Below are 23,990 nucleotides of genomic sequence, written 5' to 3'. Positions count from 1 at the left end.
AAGTCAATATAAGTAAAGTACTAAGAACAGTGCTAAGAACATAAAATCTGCAAAACTGTTAGCTGTTGTCATTATTATGCCAGAGTAAAAAAGGCTATAGACTTCAACCCTATCTTACGTCCCCATCTGTACCCCTAAATTACCATCACTCTATATACTGAAGCATAAGGGAAATGAAAGCCTCAGAGAAGGTGATGAGATAATCCTGTAAAGCCACCTGGAAGACAGTGCTCATTACATTCACTACACAGTGCCCTTTGCAATGAGAACCGTAAGAAGGATTTCTTTCTGATCCTAGTATAAGGAAATGAATTGTACTGATGCTCCTAAACGATTGGTTTTGTTTTATTCATTAATGTTTAAATCAAGTAACTAATCAAGCTTCACAGTTTACAATGACTGCCAAAAACATTTAGAATGAAACATGTTCCCGCTCTTGGTAAGTATCTAGAACCTAACGGTACGCATTTTTCTAATATTGCTCATGGTTTATTTTACGGCCATTCCCTTTCTTTTTCCTTTGTCAGCCACTTCTCACTTCAACCTTACTCGTTTTTAATAACCAAGGCATGAAACAACCTGCCTGGAGGAACAGGAACAGAAAAGAAGGAAGACCTAAGAGTGATTATCTCATTAGGATCTACTTCCGGGTCTGTGGGCGCAGGGCTGGAATCTGCTTCTGAGCTAAAGGCCTAGGAAGGGCAAACGCTTAAAATGAAAATCAGAAATTTAGAAGTGGCCCGCTACTACTATGCCCTCATCCATACTTTACTTGGCCCAATGATTAATATCACAAAAGAACTCTCCAGGCCCCAACTCCTCACGGTCCATTCCTCACAAAACACGTATAATAAATCCAAGTTCATCAGCAGTGAAATGACAGATTCTTGATTTAACAATCAACAAGTATTTGCTGAGTGTCCACCACATTTCAGGCATTATTCTCGGCACTTGGGACACACTGTGAGCAGAACAGACAAAATGCCTGCCCCACTGAGCTTACCTTCTGCATGAGAAGACAGATAAACAAGAAAGATGGCAAATAAGTAAATTACAGGGTGCGCCAGGAAGTGATAAGTACCATGAAAAAAATCAAGCGAGGGAAATGGGATCTAGATGAAGGATTCATGTAAAAAATAATAATTTTTTACCAGAAACTGAAAATTGATACTATATAGAATTTTGAATGGTTACATTAATTAGAATGATAGTTATCAATTTTTTTTAATTTAAAAGATTATTTTTGTCCTAAATAAACTCACATTTTAAATGTCTGAAAGCTTACTAATTCTGTTGCTATTTCTTTGGTAAAGTAACACTTTTCCATAAAAGAAAATAAATCACATCTATCACTTGTAGAAACCCTTATTTCCAAGCCACTTCCGCAAAAACTAGAATCCCAGAAAGTGTCATAAAGCATTCCCTTTCTGGTCTTTCACCCACATGGATAACCGTAGAAACTTCAACTAAGCAGGGAGGACCAGCTCATCAGTTCCAGGGTTTGTCTGATGGGCTCTCAAAAAATACTCATCCTCTCAGCCCCCATATTCTCACTTGTCCCCTCTGTGCAGCAATGCCCACTGCTGAATCTCCTGAGGTGTACACCAAAGGGGCACAGGCTCATGCCAAAATCACTGACAATGGCAGTAAAGCCTGTGAGAGCTCCTAGATGCCACAAAGCCACTTCTCTGAAGGAGTCACTGCCCAAGACTGCCCTTTTCTAAAAGACCAAAATTCTAAGTGCCAGCGCTGCCCAATTCACCAATGCCACTGTGCTCTCAGGATCCATAGGGGTTTCAGTCAAACAATGCTTTTTTTTTTTTTTTTTTTGAGGAAGATTAGTCCTGAGCTAACTGCTGCCAATCCTCCTCCTTTTGCTGAGGAAGACTGGCCCTGAGCTAACACCCATGCTCATCTTCCTCTACTTTACATGTGGGACGCCTACCACAGCATGGCTTGCCAAGCCATGCCATGTCCGCACCCGGGATCTGAACTGGCAAACCTCAGGCCACCAAAGCTGAACATGCGACTTAACCGCTGCAGCACCAGGCCGGCCCCTAAACAATGCTTTTTTATCTTTCCAGCTCTTTGTAAAGAATCCTTCTCTTTTTAGAAATTGGGCTTGAGTCAAGTGGACTTAGGCCAGGGGACAATCTGGGGGCAGACATAGTGTTTTACTTGGAGTCAAACTTTTGCTCTGACACTAGCCTGCTGGGCTGGAACTAAGCTTATAAGCTTCTATTCTCTCTATAAGGTCTGTGATCCCCAGAAGAGCTTGCCGCACAAGTTCTCCAGACATGCCCCAATCTTAGAGTACATCCTGCGATTCTGATCTAAGGGAGTTGGATGTGGGATTTAGCTTTTGGAAAGGAAGCACAGTTACGGGTTACCTGGCCTCATGGTTAGCAATGGAAAGTGCTGGAGTTAGCCCTGCTACGCACCGCCTAAAACCAGCACACAGAGCTGGCACAACAACAACAAATAAAAATGAAGTACCAGAAGCTACAACAAATTTCTCAACAAAATGCTTTCCAAATTAAAATTAAAATATTCAGCGTAGTTCATGATAAGAGATCTACAAATTCAGTACAGAAATACTGGAACTATGTAATTCAGTCTTGCCTCACTTAATGATGGGGGATATGTTCTGAGAAATGTGTCACTAGGTGATTTCATCGTTGTATGAACATCATAGTATACTCACACAAACCTAGATGGTATAGCCTACCACACACCTAGACTATACGGCACTAATCTTATGTGACCATCATATATGCAGTCCGCTGTTGACCAAAATGTCATTATGGGGCACACAACTGTATAGGGTAGTCATAGCCTATACATGAAAAGAGTTATGAAAGTAGTGTTATATTCTTAGAGTTATAAATTTAAAAGTAAAGATGACCATTCTTGCAATGAAGAAAATTCTATAAATCTATTAAGAGCATTTTTCCCTTCCTGTAACTATTTACTCCTCTGATGACTAATATATCTAGAAGATTCCACCAAAGAAGACAATATTTCTTATATTTCCCCCAAATATAAGAAATACACAAGGGTATATCCTAGAGTTTTCTGCCACCTCACAGATTTGGAAAGTGTTATGAAATCACAAACATATCTTATGTCTAACCCAACCTCACAAGTTATTAGTTGTATAACTTGGGCAAATCACTTAGCCTTTCTCAGCCAACATTTACTTCTCCATAAGACAGTGGTAAAACTATCTCCTCCACAATACTTTCACTGACACTAAATGAAATGATAAGTTTGAAAGTACTTTCTAAACTATGAGGTACAATATAAGCTTAGGGCACCATCAAACTCATTCTACGACTGTGGCAGATGGGGCATTTCTCTCTTAATAACCTGAGAAATCTAAGAAAACTGATTTGTTCCCCCAAAACAGCATTCCTCCAGATCCTATTACACAGTTCTGTTTTGAAAAGAAGTTAAAAAAGACAACTGGTTAAACTTGAGGAAGTTCATTATCTCTACAGAGCATTTTTAGCCAGAATGTCTAAATAAAACAAGAACGAAAACATTTTATGATCGTCTAGGCTATTCCAAATGAATAGCCTTGAATTCTCACACCTTGAATCTATGCTTGCCTCATAGGTAACATTTTCAATTATTTAAGCACCAGCTAGTATTGCTGGTGTCAGCACGATCAGTAATTACTGTCTTAATAATCACAGGCATCCGATTCCAGCTGCTCCCATCTTTGATATAACCCTGAGCAACAGCCTGGAGGACAGGAACTGACAGGGAAAGAATACAGCTGGGGGTCAAATTAATGCTGGTGTTGTACTAGCTTTCGGTGAGCTATGAAAGTCAGAGACACATGCTGAAAAGTGAGACCACTGACTGAGAAAGAATGAATGTCCTGAGAGTTTTGTACAAAATAAAATATTTTCAGAATATGAGAACGGCTTTTGAATCCAGATCTGAAGAAGCTGGCTAAATAAATCATACCTTCAACAACCTTCTTTGGAGTAATTATAAAAAGAATTCATCTGCATACTCCTTCCTCTGCCAGATATGACTTTTCCCTTCTCCAGATGGCTGGGGTGAGTGTCTGTGCATATGGCAAGGAGAAAACAGCAGGAAGCTCAAAGTACTTGACTGTAACAAGAAAAAGTGAAGGCTTATGAAATGTGTACTGCGTAAGAGACCATGGGGGCCATAAAACCAAAGACCAACCAATGAGCGCAAGGCCTCAGAGACTGTTCCCAGCTCTGCTAATGCCTGTCTCCCTGGGCAAGTCAGTTTGCTTCTCTGGGCTTCTGCTTTCTCACGTGGAAAGGAAAGTGCTCCAGCTAAGCTCATTTGGAGAGTTCTTCACACCTCATGTGAAATTATTCCACACTAGGGGTCAGCAGAAATAGATAAAGCAGGCGTCAGCCTGCATGTAGGTGAGAAACCTCCTTGGCAGAATAGTATAAAGTTGTTCTTCTTCTATGAATTATAAGTAAAAATCAGACTATGGCATAGATTCTATTTGAACACCACCAAGAGACCCAGGTCCATAAGAGCCAGTTCTAGAGGAATATGGAATCTGCATCTACCATAAACCAAATACATTTTGACGAAAAAATTAATGGGCCCATCATAGTCTCTTACCCCATGATGGGGGAATGAAAATGTGTGTGTGTGTATATGCAGGGACGACTATGTGAGTGCAAATGTGCGCATGTGCAGGTGTGTGTATAGGTGTGTATATGTGTGTACATGAGTGTATGCGTAGGTAAGCATGCGTGTGTGCGCAAGAATGTGTGTAGAGGGTGGCATACATCAATTCATCTCAGTTCTCTCTTTTCCCTGTTTGCCTCCCCTCCCTCCTCTAAATCTCTGGCACTGAATGCTTAACCAAGGCTTGTGGGCAAGGAAGAGGTGAAATAGATTGCCTACTTATTACTTAGGCTAGCGCAGGAGCATTCTGCATTAGTCAGGATTCTCTGCAGAATGAGGACACCAAAGGATTAGTGATGGTGGTGGACAGGGAAGTCGTGACATCAGAATTACCTGAGGAAAGGCTTTTTCAATTCCTCTATGCTTCCTCCTCTCTCCCTCCCTCTCTGAGATTCGAATATGACCCTGAGAGGATATTCTTAACGTGCACACACACACACGCACACACACACATCACAGCTGCAGCAAGTCACTGCTACTGATTTGCTGAGGTGGAATAAAAGATTAAGGATCTCGCTGCTAATGTTCTTTCCTGCTCCAACACTTTAGGACACAGCTTCTACCACTGATACACTATCTAATTAAGGAAACACATGAGATGACCAGAGAACAAGAGAAGGCAACCCTCCATAGCTAAGCAGAAAACTGAGTAGCAGAGGAGCTGAGGATTTCTAAAGTAAGGAAAATAACTGCATGGTGGGACTAATCAGGAGCAGTTTCATGGAGGAAAGAGGTATGGAGCTAACGTTGGTTCACAGGTCTTGGCCTGAGAGGGAGGTAAAGAAGTGTGTGAGGGATCAGGCATGTGCAGGAGGGCAGAGGCTGGAAAGACAGTAAGGGGAACAGGGTCGGTGCTGGGAGTAGTGCCAGGCCAGCTTGACCAGGATATGTGGGGCTAGCTGACCTTGGGCTACAGGAGCAACTGTGGAGGCACCAGTGGCTCTAAAGCAGGAGAACACTGGGATGAAACACGTTGCTGAGGAAGCTCCTTCAGATCCCGGTACCCAGGACAGGTCAGAGCAGAAGCTGCTACCTTGGCATCCCTGAACAGACTTCAAGCACGCAACAGCCCCTGCTGTCATATGCCACTCTTTTTCTGAATCCATATGCATACATGCATTTTGTACAGGAAAGAGGAGCCATATCATTTATTAGATTCTCCAAAAGGTGTGTGACAACCACTTCCCCCATCCAACTTCAAACCCACCCACCCACAACACAGGAGAACTAAGAGTTCAGCAGAAGAAAGTGGTGCAGATTTTCCTTGGGGGTCCTCTCTCAGTGCAGGTGGGGCAGAGCAGTAAACGGTAAAAGAGAGAAAAAGAGCAGCTATGTGGCACCATCCCAGGGGATCCTTGTGAGATAGAGAACCCCACAGAGGCTCCAGAGGCGGGGCCGAGAAGGTACTTTCCCAGGCTCCCTTTTTAGGGAGCTGTTGGTAAAAGGCTTTCATGGATTCTACAGAGCTGGAGACAACATCCAGTCTTCACCCAAATTGTTTTACGATTATCACTTCATATCAAACCTCATTTGCATGACAAAATCAGTTTCCCAGAACTATAGTTTCATTTGACTAAAATGTATCCAAGTCACTCAGGAAACTAATTTAAGAAATTAAATCAAATTAAGTATAGCTAGTTCTTAATGGGGATACAAACTGACTTTCAGAGGAAAAAAGAACCATCATATTTCTTAAATCAAATATTGAAATTCACCTGTGACCACTTCCTCAATGAGAGGAATTCTTAAAAGAGAGGAACAATTATTTAGCAGAGGTACTTCTCAAAATCAATATTTTTAAAAACTACCATCAACCCAGGTTGAAAGAAGAAAAACATCTTTTTCACTCTTTTCCACCCAAAGCAATGCTGACTTTGTGGATACTTCAGTTAAATTTAGTTTGTTATAGGAACATGTGAATCATAAAAGCTGTACCTTTAAAAGCATTTTCAGAGAAATATATTTTTTGAAATTTCAGCCTGGTAAGCAAAGCTTTGAAACAGACTTGAAAAATTTGTTCGCAAAAGTACAAAGGAAGAGATGACACCTAAGAAAGACTAATGCACTATCAGTGTTAAATCTACAGTAAATCTTAACGTGTTAATTATCTCAGAGTTACAGAAGGCTGCTTACCCTGAAATATGCTGAATTGTTGACTGTGCATTTCATGTTTCTATTTTTGATTGTGTATTCCACATCATCTATTAAGCTTTCCCTTCTCTGAATTCCAATCATTTGTGCCTGTGTTAGGGATGCTTACATTTAGCCTAGATGACAGTTATAGATGTATTATAGTTGATCTTTCCTCTCTGCTGTTCTGTGAGTGAACTGAGGACATGGAGCATGTCTCGCCTAGCTTCCATTCAAAGTAGCCAATAAAGTCTGCTGAATGAATAAGTAGGCATCATTTAGAGAGCAGGTAAGATCAATCTTACTGCAAACTCTGGTACACAAGAAAACTGAAAGCTCATCTTCCTGTTTTCTATAACTCAAGTTTAATTTCTATTCTACCAGTTGGGAAGCTCTGCCTTCTTGGGGCTGCTCAAGCAGAGTTATGGCATGGTTCTGGGATAAACTCAGCGGCAAAATGATGAGGGCTGGGCTGCTGGGTGCCTCTGATCTCTAAGTCACCATGCAAACCTTACCTTTACTGTCATTAAATCCAACTGTCATTTTCAGTCCTTGACTTATTGGATATTGGCGGCATTCAAAATCCATAAATGCTCCCTCCTTCTTGAATCACACTACTTTCTTGGCTTCTATGCTGCCACCCTCTCCTGTTTTTCCTCCTTCTGCTCCGGCTATACAGTTTTTTTGCTCCTTTGTGCTCCTCTTTCTGTACCTAATCATGAACTGCTGTTCCATGAGATTGAGTTTAATGATCTACTCTATCCCTAGGCAATTGCAACCCCAATCAAAAATTGTACCACAGGCCCAGAGTCTTCTATGATGTCCAAACATACAGTAACCTCCTATTTGACATCTTCATTTAAACATCTTAAAGATAACTCAAATTTAATATTGCCATAACCACACTGGTAATTTTCTTCACTCATTCCGCCCATCCCCCAAACTGTTCCTCTTCTAGAATCTCTTTCTCAATGAATAGTACCAACATATATCCAGTTGCATGGAATGTCACCACCATGCAGTTGTATGGATTAGTACCACCGCCCATGCAAATGGCACCTCCACCCACTCAGCTGTGTGGAATCGCACCACCACCCACATAGATATAGGAGTCACTAGGTTTCGCTCTCCTTTACTCTCAATGTCCAATCCATCACCAAAACCTGAAAATTTTACCTCTTTGACAGCCCTTAAATACTCTCCTCTCTTTTTCTATCCCCACTTCCCCAGGCCAAGCTACTACCATCATCTCTGATTTGAACCAGAGCAAGGACTCCAGTGCCTTCCTAAACTGATGAGCGCTCTCCTCCAATTAGAAGCCGCTTTTAGCCTTCCAGGTCCTGTCACTCTCTGATTAAAACTCTTCCTCAATGGCTTCCCACTGTTCTTAGGATAAAGACCAGCTTTATAGGCCTAGATGTGTCCCTGCCCTACTCACCTTCCAGCATCATCTACACCCACACTCTCCCTGGGTCCCTGAACCCCAGAGTACCTTGCTGTCACCATGTTTCTTCCCAACCATGTTTCTTCTGCACTGAGCGTCTGCACATGAATTTTTTCTCCTTTATTTGAGGAATTCTCCACTCTCTGGCTGTCACCTCATTAATTTGTCACATCCTTCAGACCCCCAACCCCACTTTCTCAGAGAAGGCTTCCTCACCACCCCCTCAGAGCAGGCCAAAACCCTTTTTACACTTTTCATAACACTATGAACCTCTTCTTGCCAGCATTTATTTCAATTGTAATTTTACCCTTATCTGTGAGATCATTCGATGAAGGTCTATCTCTCCCACTAGAGTGGCAGCTCCAAGATGACAAAGCTATGATCTGTTTTCCCCACCATTGAATCATCAGCACCTGGCACACGGCCTGACAGCTAACAGATGCCCAGTGTCTCTGTGCCAAATAAGCATTTGTGACAGAATAGAATAGTATTAATGAGAAAACTGACAATGCTGTTATAAGCAAAAACACCAATGGCAGCACATTTAAGATGCAACAACAACACAGAATCTTTTATAGCCTTCATCCTGAAATGGAGGGGCTCACACGAGCAGACCAGGTGTGGTCCACAAGTTCACTAGCATTAGAGTCTGAGTAGAGGAAAACACAGGTGGCAGTCAAAATGAGACTGCCTGGATTCTCATACCCCCACACCCGGCGAGAAGTGATAATGGGAAGACAGGCCTGCTCTCCTCAATAAAAGGGGAGCAACCATTAGCTCTCTGGGTTCTCCTACCTCCGCTTAAGAATAATCATAATAGGAGACAGCAAAAATCTACTGAGTGCCTACTTTGTGCCAGACAAAAAACTTACGTACATTATTATTCTTGATCCACATGATTATACTGTAGAGTAGGTATAATTGTCCCTGGAGTACAAATAAGGATACTTGGGTTCAAAGACAGAACTTTCCTAAGACCAAGCAGTAAATGAAAGAACCAGGATTCAACCCCAGGGCTGCCTGTCTTCAAAGCCATTCCATTGACAAGCTGCTGCTGCTGCTGCACAAGGAAAGAAAGGCAGGTACAAGCAGTCAAAGCCCACTGGCTGTGGAGGAGGTAAGCAGCTGGTGAAGAGTGTAGTTCAAAGGCAGCTTTAATATCACTGGTCATCAAGGAGGGCCAGAGCAGCAGAAGCAGTAACAACAGCATGGAGAAAGTTGGACATGGCAACTGCAGCACATAAGACGTGCACGAGAAGGTTGGATCCCAGAAGAAAAGGTAGGACCCAGCCCTGCCCCAGCACCAACACTGAGAGCCCAGGCCAGGAGCCCCAGGACCCTGTGGCAGGAAACAACAGTGAACCAAACAGAGCTGAGGTCTAGTCCTGATGCTGCACAGCCTTAGCCAGACATGCGCTTTGTTTCCACTATGGAGATAATCCTATAACTTTCCTTCAGTACACTGATGGCCAGAGAAACCCTTGATCAAAAACAAACAAAAAAACCTTGGGATAAAGCAAATTTGGAAGTGTTGCTGTTTTGAGAACATCCAATGTGGAAAACTATAATACAGATAAATTATTGGATTCCTTTAAATCGCCAGCTCCAAGAGGCTTTAAGAGTTTTTTGTTTGTTTTTTATTAAATTACACCTTTCTTGACAAAGAGGCTTAGGAATCGGATGTACATTAACACAAGAGGCTGTATAGAAATCAGTATCTCCTGAAAATATCTATTTACAGAGCCTGGGAAAGGGAGATGGTTCACACCGGGCAGTGTTAGAAGGCTGGGGGCCAAATGCTTTTTGAGACTAATTAAGCCAGGGGTCTTGGAGAGTCACAGGAGGTTTTCAGAAAGAAGAGTGAGATAATGGAAGCCACGTTTCTAAAGATATTACTCCGACAGAAGTCCACGGAAAAGAATTGAAGAAAAGAGAAAGTGGCCCCGAGAGATGAGTAAAGAAGCTGCAGTGCTGAGGACCTGAATCGGAAGAGCTGCCACGAGAACAGAAGGAGAGAGGAGGACACGCAAGACGTCGGGGAGGAGAAACTGAGGGGACCTGGTGACGGAATAGTGAGATAACACCCTAGTCATCTGCAAATAAGGTCAGATGCACGCGAATATGGTAACATTTTAATTTTACACAAACACGCTGCTCCACATTTGCTGAGCACTATGCTAAGCACTGGTGGTACAAAGTCAGAGAAGATTAATATTCAAATGTCTGGAAAAGGCAAATTTATTGATACAGACGCAGATGGAGTGGGAGTGGGAATAACTGTATCTGGGCACTAGGGAACTTTTGGGGTGATAGAAACATAAAAGTGGACTGTAGTAATGGCTGCACAATCCTATATATATTTACTAAAAATTCTTGAAACCAAGTAAAGTACAGTGGGTGAACGTTACAGTATATGAATTCTCCCTCAGTGAAGCTGTTCTCAGAAAGTGATAAGAGCTATGGAAAAGGAAACGGAATACAGAGCAAGATGAATTGAGAGTGCAGTGCTAGGGGTGGTGGGTGGGCTGTGTTTTAAACTGGTGATCACAGTGAGCCTCACTGAGAAGCTGACGTGTGAGCCAAGACCTGCAGGAGGTGAGGGAGTGAGCCTGGGGAGAGCCAGGAGGAGGAGCATTCCAGACAGGGGGAACCAGGAAGTATGAAGACAGGTGCCGAAGCAGAGAAGGCGGCCAGTGAGACCAGTGCAGGAGGGGACAGGGAAAGAGCAGAAGAAGGTGAGGACAGGGAATAAGCAGGAGAACGGATGGCGTAGAGAGTCTTGGTTCTCGGGACAGAAGCTATTGCAGTTTTGACCAAAACAGTAACATGACCCAACTCAGGTTTTAAAAGGATCGCTCTGGCTGCTGCATTGAGAAGAGCCTATGAGAGGCAGAGACCAGCTGGGAATCTGTTGCAGTAATTTAAGGAAGAAGTGATGCCAAGTGGGTCAATGCAGGCAGCAAAGAAATGGTCAGATTCTGAGTATAGTTTGAAGGTAGAGCCAAAAAAATTTCCTGACTATTTGGATGTGAGATGTGAGAGAAAGAAGCCAAGGATAATTCCAAGGTTCGAGGCCTGAGGAAGTAAAGATGGAGAAGCTCTGGATGAGGCAGGTTTGGAGGAAAAAAAATTAAAAAGCATGTATTGGAAACTTTGCTACTAAGCTATATCATATATGCCAACATCGCTTCACATAATTTTTGTAACTTTCTTTTAAAGGTCAACTTCACTATAGGATAGGTTTCCTTCTAATACATTCATTAATTGAGGTATTTCAGAGAAATGAATTGCCTATGCAAAATGTAGAAATGTTTATTTAAAATCTTGATTCTTAGGCTTCTTTTTATCCTTAGGATTGCTGAAAAGCTTATTTTCTTATAACTTCTTAATTATAGTTCTAACAACATTAGACTTAACTTGCCTAGAAAAGTCCTGCTGTTGGTCCCAGCTAATCAATAAGAAGTTAAAAAGTGCAGTGACACCAAACGGCAGTCACTCATCCCTGAGTGATTCTCCTCAAAGGGACCAGCTGAGCTGGGAAAAGGCCCAATCACTGGATGTTTGGATATATTAATGAAATCCATCTCCTTTATAAATATCAATGTTAGAGGAAAAGTCATGAAGCACCCCAAAGAAGTGCCAAATTCAAGGTCAATCTCTCTTGTGAGTTACTTCTCCTTAAGTTAAAGCCACTGTAAAGAGATGAAGGTAGAAAAGGTTAAATTCCTATCTGGTGATTTAAATAATACCTACTCTCATCTCATGACATAAAACAGATTTTTCTTTCTCACACTTCTAAATTTATATGTGTGTGTTTGGTTCTATCTTGTTTATTCTGCACATTTGGCCACTGGACTTCTCTATGTGGTCATTATCATTAATACATGAGTTAGAAGCATACAATAGCCTCAGCAGCTGTGCCCAAGGCCATTTCTTCCTATAATTTGGCACAGATGGCCAAAGAGATGATTTTGGCACAATGGCCAAGTGCTAACCACCTAAGAAGGCTGCAGCCTCAAAACCAACTCATGGTAAATGCGTTTTCACAGTTGTCTCTACCGACCCCCATCCCCATTCCCATCCCCATCCCCATCTCTCTCTCTCCTATCCCTGACATGAAAGGCAGATGAATACATCCTAATTCTAACTTAGCAAAGTTCTACACATAGCATTTCACCTGATTTTCTAGGGGTGAAAAGTTAACTCAATAAAAGTTCTGAAATGGTCATTGTTTAGGTCAAAAGACTTTTTCTTCGACTCAAAAATATTCTTAATTATTAAAAACTTTCCTACAATGGAGAGTAAGCTGGTTTGTACCTAACTCAATATCAGAGAAACCACAATAGTTATAATAATGACTAAATTAACAGGTACAAATAAACTTAGGTATGGTATCTTTTCTTCTTTCATACACTCACATACCTCAAAATGACTTCTCTTAAAGTTATAATTAAGCAACAACCTCATCATGCATAATCCTGATCATTTTTGTAGATAATCTAAAATTCATTTATAATTTCATGAGCTGTCTAATGGTGAGGTTTCTTTTTCTCCTTATCTTTACACCTGTGCTTAACAGCTGCAAATCTCCTCAAAATGCCTGATATTCAAATGTTTTGGTCCTTTAAGATGATGATAGTTAAGGTCATGAAATATTAGGAGAGTCCCCTCAGTCATAAAAGATGCACATAAACACAGTCACACTCTGTTTCAGCCAGTCTCTAAGGACAAAATATTAAATTGAAAAGCCTATTAAAAATCTGCAAAGCAAATTCTGAACTCTCCCAAAAATAAAGAGCAAACTACAATTCAAACTTGTAGCCTCTCTGCTCCCCAAATCCTGTGGTAAAGATCTATACAAATCTGAAACAGTTCAATGTAAATCAATGACTCGTAAGATTTCATATACGATAGAAACAGCATTCTCTAGTTGGCTTATGTAATATCATGTGACCACCATCAAAGCTCTAATTCCAAAAAATTATAAAACAAAAAGCATCTTAATCTTACACAGAAATGTACATTTTTAAAGCAATCTAACTACTTTGATTTTGGACCACATGAGGACATTTATAAAGATGCTCTCTGCAGCAATCCACCTGAGAAGTTGTACACAAATTTGAGTGAAACTTCTCTTTCAGGCGTGAAGATGATAATAACACATCATGATTTCTATCTAGACAGGGCCCCTGGTTAGTAGAGAATTACCTGCCATGTTTAAATGTTCACTGAGTGTCCAAGGAGCTGTGTGACCTCAGAACTGATTAACTTGCTATTTTTTTGTTGAGTGTGAATGACAAGAAGGCTGAGGCCCAGGTCCAGGTAGTATGGTTGGTCCTTGGGACATAGGAATAAGAAGGAGAGTGTGAGCAGGTCACTGCCCTCGGGACCTGCGGTTCCCTAATTAAACCTATCATCAGAATCACTCAGGGAAGGTTTTTTAATACACAGTGGCTCAGCACCAATGCAGATCCCAAAACAATAAATATAGAGGCTCCAGGAATCTCTGTTTTTAAAGCAACTTACAGGGCATTCTGAGGGTCAGCCTGGTTCTGTAAAACTATGGTAATATATCATTTTCTAAAGCAAGGTTCCAGAATGGCCAATTAAAAGCAATAGCAGAGCATTTTTAATATAAACTGAGCATTTAAAAAATATATTTTATTTTGTTCTCATGATTCTTAATGCTATCCCTATTTATAGAGAAGGAGATTTAAGCACAGAGCTCTGAAATCAAGCCCTAACCCCTTTCCCAGGCTCTCCCAATCCACCTCATTGTGCCCACCCCCAGCCTCACCTTACTCCACAGATACCAGTGAGGGATTTTCAGTTCTGCTCTGTGACCCAAGCAACCACAGAGGTGGGAGCAGCCTTAAGAAAAGGCCTTGTCAACTCTGGCACTGCCCTTGGGAAGCCTGGAAATTGGCCAGGGAGGGAAATGTGGCTGGCTCCTTTGCGATGATCTTCTTTCCCGGCTGAAACACTGGTGGGTCCTGTGCCACATAGAAAGACCCTTTCCTAAAACCCTCAGTACGTTCCCACTCCTGCAGTCAACCATGAGGGTCCAGATAAGAAGAGGAAAAGTACCTAATCCTAAAAAAGTTCTTAAGTCAGTGAGACCTTGACTTCTTAAATATCTTGGTCAACAGGTGGTCCAACCCATTAAGCAGACTCCCTTAACGCTGTGATGCAAGTGGTCTCTTACATCCTTCTTCTGTCTCTTCATCAAAAAAAGGAACCGTATACCAACAGCTGCTGACTGAAGCACTGTAAGTTCACACATGAGCAAAGAAATGACGACAACAAAATTCTGAAGCAATCACAAGATACAGTTTTCCAAAAAGAGGTCAATAAAGAGGAAGCAAAAAAACTCAAAGAATACAGTGCCCAAAAAGAAAAATACAGTAATCAAGCCACATATTTAGAGGGTCTGGGAATTTCATGCCCCATTAGGTCCAGGTGACAGTAAAGTATGTCCTCATTTTCAAAGGCAACATGAGGGGCTGATGCTACTACATGGTTAAACCACAAAACTAACTCCTCCTATCCCAATTCCATGCTCATCAAACCCTCAGCCACAAGGAGAGAATGTGATGGCCAAAGAATGCCACCCACATCTGCAAACCTGTTGACAGTTACATACATAGAATATATTAATATTCCATTTCAAAGCAATTAATAATATATGGTGACAATAAATTAACTGCAGACTTCTGGTGAGCAACATTGATAGAGCAACACGAAACCTGGAAATCAAAACTTGACAACTTTGTGAAAGATTACAAGGTCAGCGAAAGGAAATTTATCATAAAACCCTACAGATGACACCAAGATTCCCAAATTAGAATTTCAGTAAAAAGTCAAGTTAAATGCTGTGTAGAAAGGCCTCAGGGCTGTGCATGAGTTTCTCAAATGACATTTGATCAATTAGGAAGCCCGATCTGTAAGTGATATTACATAACTTCAAGAAATGATAAATAGCTTTGAGCCAAAGCTAAAGAAGATAAGCTGTGCCCAAATTAAATCAGATTGTAGGTAATTAACGTTTTCATGGAAGAAAAAACCCAAAACCTACATTCCACTTTTCTTTAAGCTCTGAATTCTCGAAAAACCAATCATCCATATCAGCTCAAGGACATCAGTCTGGGAAAGACTAGTGACTCTACAGCCGAAGGGTTTATTGGACTGTATCTACACTACTGCCTAACCCAAAAACAGCATTTGAAAAGAAAGTCGCCTTTCAGAGAATGTAGGAATAGATGAAGAAGCAAGTCAAAGAGAGACTCTATCAAAATAAATCTCTTCATTCAGATATCTACCTCAATTATGTTCCAAAATAATAACCATAGCTGTTATTTGGGAAGTGGTTAAGAACGTGTCCATATTTAAAGTAGGTGCTTTTTTCCCTAGTAATATGATTTTGTAACTTGCTGGTCTATGAAATGGATGCAAATAGAAGATCTGGCACTGATGGCATCTTGGCTACCATATTTTTCATCCTAGAACTCACACCTCACTATAATTAATATCCACTACATACTGAATCTTCTAAAAAGAAATTTACTATATTTTCTTCTGGATTCATAGAGAGTAAAGAAACTGTCAAAGGATATTCCGTCTTTGACAAATGATCACAAATGTAGCATTAGCAATTCCCTAAGCCTTTGTTACTTTTGGTATCTAAGGTTACTCATCAACTACTAAAAATACATCTGAATTATTAAATTGCAACACATTTAACGAAACACTGGAATACATATATACATGCATACATGCATACACATATACCACAGCACATTTAGTACAAGAAATAGTTTCTTCCGTACGAATGTGCTTTGTAATTCATTGTATAATAAAAACGGAACTTAGCTTGGCATATGGATTCCTAAAATTTACTGCTCAGGCTACCTTCCTGTAAATGTTCTTTGTTATCACTACTACAAAAGTTACCAGTGGGGCCAGCCCCGTGGCTGAGTGGTTAAGTTTGTACGCTTCGCTTCGGCAGCCTGGGGTTTCATCGGTTCGGGTCCTGGGTACAGACATGGCACTGCTCATCAGCCCATGCTAAGGTGGCGTCCCACATGCCACAACTAGAAGGACCCACAACTAAAAATATACAACTGTGTACTGGGGGGCTTTGGGGAGAAAAAGGAAAAATAAAATCTTTAAAAAAAAAAGTCACCCGAGTGTGGTGGGCTGCTCCCCATTTCTACTGCTGTCTGGGTTATCCCAAGGCCGTGAGCTGGGGAGTGACCTTGAAACCTTGAAAAAAGACACACTGTCCTCATCTGTACTCCTTGGTTGTCAGAGAATCAAACTGCATCAAAAAAAGCAGAAAAATTAGTCTGCCACTTGCGAGGGAAAGAAGTTGCTTGGTGAGGGTGGGGGAGGGGACAGACAGTGTTACAAAGGAAAAAGAAAAAAAGATTTAACTAGAAAGTATTCTCTTTGGGAAGACTTTAATCCTATCTGACTTGAAAGTGAATTTGACGTTTTTTTCTTTGAGCCTGGTGAGCTCTTGACCTTTTCATAAAATTTACATAATTCAGCATGAAGGGAAACCCCTAGCTGTCTAGAAAGATGTAGGCAACTAGAACTTGACCTCACATAAAGACTACGAGGTCTGTACCCAGCAGGTACTTGGTGCTGCTTTTATTAATCCACAGGGGACACGAGGGGCAGCTGTGTGCTTTTCACAGATGGGGAACCCTGCAGAGATCCTATAATAGAGCCCCAGGGAGTCGCCTAGGGAGAAGGAGAAGGAAACTAACCCTCCCTCCCTTTCCCTGTGGCCAGGCTGTGGCTCCAGGAGCTGCAGAAAAGAGGGGGAGCTGGCTTGTGAGAGGGGAGACACTATTAACCCCAATTTATGCATCCCTCTCCCCAGGAGGGCCCACCCAAGCAGCCCACTGCTCACTCAAAGCTCCATTACTTGAAGAGCCTAGCTCCTTTCCACTGCTGGCAGACTGGATTAAGACATTTTATATAGAGCGTGCAATTTAAGTGAATTCTGCCCTCATTTTGAGGAAGGCAAATGCAGGTGGGGAAGAGGCAAAGGGAAGGAATTAATAAGTATTGAGATTTTATTATGCACCAGGCATTGTGCTAGATGTTTTCTATGCATATCTTATTTAATCTCAGAATAGCCCTATGATCTAGGTCACAGAATTCCCATTTTACAGATGGGAAAATGAGACATAGCAAAGACATGTAACTGGACTGTGGCTAACACAGCCAAGAAGTGTCAGATTTAGTATTCCAGCTCAGGCTTCATGGCTCCTGTTCTTTCAGCTGTGCCATGCTACTTTGCATATACAATTGAAGACCTAAAACTCATAAATAATAAGGCTTCTAAGTCACAATTTAAAATGAGGTACCAGAATTTGTGTTATAAAAAATTGTAAAACGCCTCCTCCACTGCTCTTGGCATCTGTCCCATTAGCATTGACTGTGTTCCCACCGAAGCAATCAGCCAGGACAGGACAGTGATTCCATCAATATCCTGTATACCAAAGATGGTACTTGGGGGGAGGGGGGTGCAGGGAAGCCCTGCTTCTAGGTAACTGGAATTGGCTCATCCGGCATAAAAAGTAGAATATATTATACCTCAAATAAACATGTAGCAGAAAGTCAAGAGTCTATGAAAACCGCCAAAGATTTTCCTTCTTTATTTAAAAATCATCTTATCAGGTTGGTAAATTTGAACATTGCAAAACTATTTTAGACAAATTTACAGCTTTCAGTGATTTTGCCATCTGCGGAACTAATCTGACTCCAAGTCAAATTTGCGGAACGGTTATTTTTTATACACGGTTCTTCTAAAAATCTCACCAAAATTTATAGTGCCATATGTCTAAACCAAGTTAAATGCATTAATGCAGTGTAATGTGCATATGAAGCAAGGCAAGAACAAAAGAAATAAGAAGAAAGTTGAGTGCTTCCTCCGCCTCTTAGGTGAAGATCTCGGCAAGAAGGATATGGGAACGAAGGACCCAATTAGAAACGACAGAACGAGGGGGCCGGCCCAGTGGTGTAGTGGTTAAGTTTGTACATTCCGCTTCTCGGAGGCCCGGGGTTCACTGGTTCAGATCCCGGGTGCAGAAACGGCACTGCTTGGCAAAAAGCCATACTGTGGTAGGCATCCCACATATAACATAGAGGAAGATGAGCATGGATGTTCGCTCAGGGCCAGTCTTCCTCAGCAAAAAGAGGAAGATCGACAGTAGTTAGCTCAGGGCTAATGTTCCTCAAAAAAATAAAAAAAATCAAATAAGAAACGACAGAACCAGGGAAAAGGTGAGCAAAATGAATTCCATCTATTAATTCTCAATAAGAGGGAAAGCAAGATGCTCTAGGATAAACTCTCAAGTTCTACTCTACAAATTGGAAGAAATTCTGAAATAATGGAAACCAGTTATATAAGGAGGGAAGAGGAGCGTAAGGCACTGCCTGACTCAGAGACATAGCCAGGTCTATCTCCACGCTCCCCAAAAACCCTGTTTAATAAAAAAGATGGCCTCCTTACATCATTTATTCATAATATTTTCCATTACTTGCCAAACATGTCTGTGAAGAGCAAATCACCATGTTGGCTTATATTGTACTTGATGGGAATTAAAATCCCTCCAACTTTAAAGCAAACTCCTGTCATGCCAAATGTCCTCAGCGCTAGACTAGCTAGCTATGGCATGTTTTCTGTTTTCTTTCATCCTGTTTCCATGTGCCCATCATTCTAACTCTCGCACCCAGTCTCTGCAGATTTAGCACTTGAATCCAAGGCTAACTTCCGCTGACTTGTCACATTTTTTCCATATCTCCATTCAAGCAACAAACAAAAACACTGACCCAGTCAGGATCAAGAGCAGAGTACATTTCCCTAAAGGCTTCCCTCTAGGTTTGAGTACAGATTTTCCAAGAGCTAAATACAGCTTACATTTCTCCTTACCTATCCACAGATATGAGATGAGACTTCCTCAAAGGTACATCTAACATTAAAATCTCCATCTGCAAGAGCCTCCCTACCTCCAGGTCTACAGCCTTACTAAAAGGAAATGTTTACAGTGATATGCTTTTCTCTTTTCCTCTAATCTGCAGAATCTCTTCCCCATTTTTGAAAATCTGGTTATTTGTCCACTCCCAATTGAATTCATGTAAAATATCTATGTAGGCTTCCTTCCCACAGACAAGTGGTATCACGAGAGGAAAAGATGTGCCAGACACTGGATGTTAAGAATACAGATACACTATCATAGTTAATGGGTATTTACTGTATACTAGACTCTGTGTAGAGATCATACCACTTGCTTCACCCCCTGCCCTTATGTTCAGGGTTTTAGAAGAATCAGTATTACATGCTCTGCTTCTCCTCTATGGCAACAATTCCCCTCTTGCTATCCTTCACCAACCTGTCTTCCTCTGCTCACTCCTACACACCCCAGTTTCATCTTCTTGCTGTCCTCCATCTTGGAGAACATATTTCTTCCTACAGCATGGTCATCCCTTTAGCTACCATGATGACTTCATCAATATCAGATATCACAGCATTATCCTCTCAACTCACATTTCCAACTGACTGTGTGGCCGAGCCTCCCATCTTTCCATAGCTAAAGGGATCTTCATTTAATATAATCAGACCCAGCCACCAAGGTCCAGCACTAATCTTTCTCCTCCACAGGACTGACCTGATCTCCACAATCAGAATTTTCTTTTCCCTGTATCTGTGCCTCTATTGAATCCTGTATCTTTATTGAAGCATTTAACCCACAACTGCCTCAAAATCACAATTACGCACATGTCTACAACCTCCATTAGGCAATCAGCAGAGAAGGATGGGTGTGAAGTGAGAAGGGCTGCTGAGGTTTCAAGTTTTCTTTCACTGGTCCAGTTTAACTTCACACAGTCTTGGATACTTCATGTGTACAATGGAAATAAGAGGCCCACTTCACGGGGACGTTGTGAAGACGATATGGAAAGTAGCCTGCACTTAGAAGGGCCTGGAAAAGTGGCAGCTGCCAGGAGCAGCAAATTTGTTTGCTCTGAATCCTTAAGGGCAGAGATGTTATCTCCACAGCACCCAGCCATGACTTTGTTACATTAGTATTAACTAATATCTGCATAGCTCTTTACTAAAGGTGCAACACATTTCCATGAATTAAAAACTGAAATGCATTTATTTGTTATTAAAGAATCCTTCTAGAGGGTGATTTTAGAATAAGAGGACTATTAGAAGCCACTGTTCAATCTTGGCCCTTTTTTTTTTTTTTAACTACACTTCTTTGGATCCACGAAAGAAACAACATAAATAACACTCCTTTCTGACCACCAGGTCTGCTTCAGTGGAGTCCCCCACATCTTGTAGCTTTCATAGAAACATGAGAAAGTAGCAGCTTCTCAAAAGGTATTTGCCTCATTACAAGATGCTGTTATTTAAGGAGTGAACAGCATTTTCTATGCCAGGGTGCTGGAACTGAATGTCCTTTTGAGTTCCCACTTATATTCTTGCTTCTTTGGAATCTTGCAGTCTTGTAGTGGGTTTTAACTAATTATCTAAAACCTTATTAGGAAGTTTTCATCGAAAGGCTCAAGATGCTCCTCTTTCTGATCAATTTTTTTAATTCTGCCTCTTCCTACAATGACAGGTATTCAATTGACTTTTTCTATACTTCTTGGTCTTGCGCCCAGAAAAAAAAAATTAAGCCAGGAAGTTTTACACTCCAAATGCTTTTGTTTCACCAGATTCAAAAATTCCTATTTTGAACTACTTCTTGCTCTTATTTTCTCTGCGGTATAAGAGAGGGACCCAGGAACCCTCAAAAACAAACTTGGGCTTGTTTACGGAAGAAAGGATGTAGAACATTTTTTAGAGATTTTAATATCAAAATCAGAAAACTCCCAATCATTTGTCCAATGATGGATGAATTTGTTCACATCAGTATTCTATTTGTGAAAAACACTCTAGAATTGAATGAGACCTCAGTACTTATGGACTGCAAACTGGCAGGCCATAGGCTACATGTGGCCCAGACACATTTTTAATGTGGTCCTTACAGTTTTTAAAATTAAGACACTTCACAAAAAAAATCTGGAAGCTTCTGTTTTCCTTGAAACACTAGAATGTTTTAGAGCTGAGGAGGCAACAATCAGCTACAGTCCAGTAGGAGCTGCTCCCTTTATAGTGGTTTACCGGTTCCAGAGGCCACAGCCATACTCCCTCTCTCCCACGTGTCTCCCCTGGGGCTCGCTCTACTCCCTTATCTTACCTATCAGACCTGCACACATTGGAAATGCAGACATAGGATTCTTTTTAAAGGCAAAGAGCCTGGATCCAAAAAAGGCTTCCCCATGCACTAGCTCTGTGACCTTCAGCAAGCTCTGAGTCTCAGGTCCCTCAGCTTTAAATTGAAGATAATTCCTTGACCTCACAAGGTTCTCAAGGGCGTTAAAAAAGAAGTGCACAAAAAGTACTTTGTAAACTGTAATGTGAAATGTTTGTCATCACTACTCATTTCCTAGCTGCCTGTCGGTTGCATACATCCCCTCTACCTACCTGTTATGACTGCCTTCCTTGTTCCTCATATTATTACTCTCTGTATGACACAGTTTAAAATATAACTAAAAAGAACTTGATATATTTCCTTGCTTCATTTAATAAGAGGTAGAAAAGATGACCAAACATCAAAGGAAAACAAAATGAATTGTTGAATGCCAGTGTATCTTTACCAGGTCATTTCTGTTGGTGATCAAGGTATGAAATTAGCGTAAAGTGCAATTACTCACTTGCTGATCCCTTCAAGTGCTGTGTTATAAGTTCACCCACTAGGCACCTGAGGCCTCCACTATAACTGACAGCTCAGTTATCAGGGGTTCCTGAGAGACATGAGCTCTGACCTCCTCCTTGGGCCTCACTCAGCGCTGCAGCAAAGGATCCAATCCACCAGAAAAAAACCAGGATCTATAAAGCTTTTTCTGTGCCTCCTTCCGCTCTACATTTTAATGTAAGCTCCAAAAGCTTAGAATCAGGGGTATTAAGCCATGGCACACAGGTTATATCTATAACTATCTACATCTATAACTATCTACAAATATATGTCGAAAAAATCAATAAGAGACTTGAAAGAAAACAGTCTTCTCAGAAATAGGCAGAGGCGCAGAAAAGTGCACTTAAATGATGCAGTGGATACAGAAATGTTAGCAAAGATGTCACGTCATGAATGCTATCTCCTTACATTAAGAATTCACATATGTATTCCTGTTCCGGTCAATTTGCAACAGGAAATCATCCTTGTGTGGGGAACCACAATAAATTCATTTTCTGCTTTTAGTGTTAAGATAATCACGCCTGAGTGAACTGCAAAATATGTGGAAATAGACGGGAAGAAGGGATTTTAATTGGAATCAGCTTTCTTTATAAGATCACCAAAACGGGAGTAATTTATGATTCTAGACACAATCCGTTGAAAAATTCATCTGACGAATCCTTTTTAAGCATACCATACAGTGCAATTACAGCTTTTCTTGAAGTTGAATGTAACCCTCGCCTGAAAACAGATCAACGAATGCCAAATTACCACATGGTCCTCAGTGTATATTTTATTCTTAAAAATCAAAATAACAGCATCATTTAAGAAGCCAGTTCTTTCAAGAGATGTCCCAAAGCTTATGTTCAAGCAAGTCTCCTTGGTAACCAAGGAGCACAGTAGATCTTGGGCTGGGGGAAGGAGGGTGGGGGGAGCAACTCCAGGGTTGGTAGAATAAGTAACCGGAGTAGTAAGTGCTCTCCTAGATGACGGTGGTAGAGGCTGCAGGGGCTGCACGCCCCTGAAATTGCAACTCCGGTCTCGCCCCCACTGGCGCACCAACAGCCTCCCACCCTCTCCCTCCGGTCTGCAGGCAGCAACCCCAAACAGGTTACAAGGAGAGAGACTGGCTTACCCGATGGGGTGAGCGGTCTGCGGGGTTAGGTACCCGAGGCGGCAGCGCACGCACCGGGCTCTCCCTGATGCACAATGGCTCTGCTTCGCCCCACGATGCTGAGGTTAAGCGAAACCGCGTTAGCTTCGCTCTGCTGGTTTGGGGATGCAGTTGTGAAGAACGAGCGCGCTGGCGTGTGTGTGCGAGCGTGCGTGTCCGTGAACGTGCGTGTGTGTGTGTGTGTGTGCGTGTGTTTGCCGGCGCGCTCGCGGACGCTCCCGCGGGGAAACAGTGTTTCCCAGTAAATAGAAAGCAGCAGCCGGCACTGCAGGTGGCGCGTCGGGCTCGCTCCGCCCCAGGCGGCCGCGTCAGCGACGAGTCGCACCTCGGCGGACCCCGGGGCGGGCTCAGCCCGCGCAGCGGCTCCGCCCCCTCCCGCCCCCGGGTGCCAGCGCGCACGCTCCTCGCCCCCGCTCGCGCCCCCGCCCCTGCCCGACGGCGAGCCCGCGCGCGCCCGCTCTCTCCGGAAGTTGCCCTCCCCCGCGCCGGCCCTTCTCCTAGCTCTCTGGCGCCTTGGCAGCTGCCGCCGCGGGAACGGATGCAGTGCCCCTAACCTGGTGTACCTGCGAGTGCTGGCTCTCTGCTTCCCTGTCCGTGACCCTGAACTTACTTGTAAAGTTCAAATTGCCCCTATTCCTAGCATTCCCCTTGGCAGGACCTATACACTGGGCCTCGTTGAGAAAATGGTACTGTCGAGAACGACCTCACGGTAACTTTAAGAAATGACAGGGGATCCCCAAGGACAGACCAAAGC

The 23,990-nt window shown here is 42.1% G+C and overlaps 1 protein-coding gene across 6 annotated transcripts in view; it reads right to left on the bottom strand.

Moving 5' to 3' along the window:
* The window catches only part of KLHL32 (kelch like family member 32), a 190,164-nt gene extending 166,561 nt beyond the window's left edge, over positions 1-23,603 (bottom strand). For all 6 annotated transcript variants that reach the window (XR_006519164.2, XM_014843234.3, XM_044757145.2 and 3 more), the window contains exon 1: positions 23,198-23,603. The gene's annotated coding sequence lies outside the window, so the exon portion shown is untranslated. The remainder of the gene's footprint in view (positions 1-23,197) is intronic.
* Between the last annotated feature and the right edge of the window lie 387 nt (positions 23,604-23,990).

This window comes from Equus asinus, chromosome 24, assembly GCF_041296235.1.
Source record: "Equus asinus isolate D_3611 breed Donkey chromosome 24, EquAss-T2T_v2, whole genome shotgun sequence".
NCBI lineage: Eukaryota > Metazoa > Chordata > Mammalia > Perissodactyla > Equidae > Equus > Equus asinus.
This window is presented reverse-complemented; position numbering and strand designations above follow the sequence as displayed.